Raw genomic sequence first — 3,806 nt, 5'->3', positions numbered from 1 at the left:
CTATAAACATTCTACTAGTGCCCACATTACTATCAAAGTTTATATGATAGAATCTCTTATGCCATAACCAACTATCATCTACCTTTGCAACCAAACATGTCATTTTAGTAGGATTAAACTAAACTACATTACCTCTAGATCTAGTTCCTGTTCCAATTACCTTTCCATCCCTATCTTTGATCATGCATGTATTTTTTGTGAACTAAAACTGATAACCTATTTCTACTAATTGTCCAAAACTCAAAAGAGTATGCTTTAAACCATCAACAAAGTATACATCCTCAATGTTAGTTTTACCATCAAGAGTTATAGATCCAATACCTTTTACATGGCATGGTGCATTCTTTCTAACTTTGACAGTTCCTCCATCTTGACTTTTGAAGTCAAAAAACTTGTTCATATCAATAGTCATATGATGTGAACAACCATTATCAATTGTCTAATTTGATTTCTTCTCAACTTGTGATACCAAATCTACTTTCTTTGGACTTTCTCCTTTAATTTCCATAAACCCAATTTCATCATCACTAGCACTTAATGCTTGTTTATTAGAATCATTATCTTCATTTGCATAAAAAAATTCTCTATCTTTTCTAGGCTTATGATTTCCCTAATATGTTTTCTCCCTTTTAGGACAGTTAGATGCATAATGACCATATTCTTTACATGTCCAACAAAAAAAAATTTCATACCTTCTGGTTCTCTCTTTGCAAGTAGATCACTGCCTTTCTTTATCTTTATATCTTCTATTGATCTAGATCTATCTTCACTTGTGCTACTATTCCCTTATATACAACATAAAGTTTTTGGATCTATAAATTCAATACTCTACTCTTTACAATAATCTAATAACTCACCAAGAATATCCATTACCTGGGTGTCAAAATTTCTTCTGTCAGATGTAGGACTATCTTCTCTGAATATGCTCACCATGGATCTCCCTGTTGGCTCCTGATTTAACAGTGTTTTTATAACCAAGTATACAGGGTAAGATTGCATCTATGGGTAGCTATCTCCAATAACGGACACACTTCACCAAGAACTTGGGCCAACAATAAGGTTGTACTCCTTCTGCACTTTAGGCTCTGCAAAACCTAGGCAGGTGAACCTCTTTAGATATAACTATGTGACTAGTACAATAACCATATTGAGGATCTATAAAAGCAGATGAAACCCCTAATTCTTCTATGCTTAACCAGGAGATCACAAGCATGAAATAGCTAAGGACATCACTCATGAAACTGGAAAGCTAAGTGCGGGTTATACTTTGAATACCTTTCAACATAAAATGAAAATGATTTAATAGATTGATGATAGCAAGACCCAGGTATGAGCAACAAAATCTAATGATCCTATCTGTGATTAGTGCCTTATCTATTGGGCAATTAAATGAATTATAACCATACATCTCTTGGAAATATCAGACATATTACTACGTCCAGATCTTTGATCTATATTTCACCTTGTGAATAGATATCTACATCAAAATGAATCTTATACTCAGAATATCCCATCATGAAATCAATAAACCCTGTGATAAACACCAAGCGGTTACATGGCTCTCTATTCCATAAGCAAGGTATTTCAATCACATACATCACTAAATGAGATGCAACCTAATCTATGGTCTTTGATCATAAACTAGAAAAGATTACAGATCCACAAACAGGAGACAAGATTCAGACTGAATTTGAAACCATTGCTGCTCTTTATTTGCTTTCCTTGAAACCAAATACATGAAAGATGTACAAAATAATTCATAAATCACCTAACAGACATGAACTATTTGCATAAAACTCAAAATGTTGTTCAATACAAGAAGAAATGTTGAAGAATGGTTTCTCAGTGCAAAAACTGGAACCTCTCAAATGACAGAAAGAAAGAAAGATATAGCAAGGAGATGAATTCTCAAATTTATTCTAAAGATGACAAGTGTCCACTTGAAATTCAATCCTGTGCAATTGAGTAATCTCTTTCTTCTTTCATCCCATCTGATCTGATTTTGTTTCATCATTATCTGCAATTGATTAGAAAATGTCTCTGTTCAAATGATGAAAGCTTTTTGAATCACCAAAATCTCTGATTGCCCCATGAAAAAGCCAGTGAAAATGAGTTTTTTACTGAGTAAATTTGAACAAATTTGACCCTAACTGCATTTCCATTGCCTTCTACTGACATTCAGGTCATTATCTTAACAAAAAATCAAAACTGAACTTGCTGGTCTGAATATGGTTGCAATTAAGGTACCTGATAGAAAACCTTGTGTAGCTTAACTGACTGATACCTGTGCAAAAATTGACTCTAGAATCAAAAATTTCATCTTCTTCCAATTTTGGCAATATATAACATCGCCTATCTTACATCTCAGAAACCCATTGAAAGTCATTTTGAAAACGACTCCTCTGCTAGAAAACCATGGTCTTAACATTTGATTTTTTAAATTTATTGAAAAATTTTAAATATTCTAAAGTAAAACTTTAGAAAAAATCCTATTTGATTTTAAAACTTGATGTGGGCATTTTCAACAAAAATAATAATAATATATTATTATTTTTAACTCTTCAATATTTCCCTGATCCTTTTAATCCGTGGTCAACCTTTGTTGATCAGGGGACACATGTCACTCCTTGATTGGCTCGGGCTTGTACAACTGGGCACCACATCATCGCTCACTGGTCCTGCCACCTAAGTGCCACCCAGCTCCATGTGTCATTGCCACCTTAGCATCACTACCTTGCTATGGTTATCCCGTAAGCATCTTCTCTTGGCGAGGTAGCGATGGTCGCAGGATCGCGACACGTGTCGCAATCTCCTTCACTATCACCACATCATTTCCAGTCGAGCCCGCTGTGTTAGCATCGCTATCTCGCCATGGTAACCTCCTTGCATCTTCTCCATGGCGACATAGTGATGATCGTCAGAATGTCCATGTGTCATGATCTCACACTTTCTCGCCACATCAGCACATGTATAATCTGGTTCAAAATTGTGTGTTATGCAACCCCGCTGACATCACACCTCCAAGTGGCATCCACTAACGCACGGGCCAATGCACATGAGCACTGCCCTTCCAAAGAGCACTGTCTTAAAGACAACTAACAACTAGTGGGTAGAAGTATTTAAAGTGCTTATTATTTCAATACCCACTCAATGTGGGATAAAATGATTCACGTTTTCTCCTTTCTTTATGCCATGTGAACGGTTTTCACCATTACTACGATTGCTTCAATCTGATGTGGGAATATTTGTTTGCGTGGGACTCCTGTCTGCTCACCGCCTTCTCTTACATTTTTAGTTTGATTTTCTAATTCATAGATTCTTCTCGTTATCATGCTGACTCTCCCTGCTTGCTGCGCTTCTTGTTTTTGCTTGAAAGGCATTTTGTTTGACCTCTGCCTTCTGCTTGGCATGCTCCCTACTACTTGGCATGAGTTTCTACTCTGAAAGTGTGGGAGTCATAAGCTCTTTTAACGTGAGCTTTTTTCTTGACTGCGTGATTGGGCGTTGACTGCTGCTGGAGCTCATTTTATGTTCTGTAGTTTTTATACTTTGACAGTGGTTTAGTCTCCAATGTGATTCTCTTTGAAATGCCTCCCTTCCTTGTTAGCGTGTAGTGGCTACATTTTCTTTGGATGGCGTTGGATCTCCTTTTAATGATGGCGTCTCCCCTGATGCTTTGGACACAGGCTTTCATTTTAACTTTGCCTCTGTCTTGTATTTTTCCTTGCGTAGATCTTTGACTTTTGTAAAAACTAGTAGTCTCACTCTATTCTTAGCGTGAGCTGCTGCTATTAATGTGAGCTCCT

The sequence above is a fragment of the Cupressus sempervirens genome, chromosome 11 (genome assembly GCF_028749045.1).
Source record: "Cupressus sempervirens isolate cs-2001-9-10 chromosome 11, ASM2874904v1, whole genome shotgun sequence".
NCBI classification, from domain to species: Eukaryota; Viridiplantae; Streptophyta; class Pinopsida; order Cupressales; family Cupressaceae; genus Cupressus; species Cupressus sempervirens.
This window is presented reverse-complemented; position numbering follows the sequence as displayed.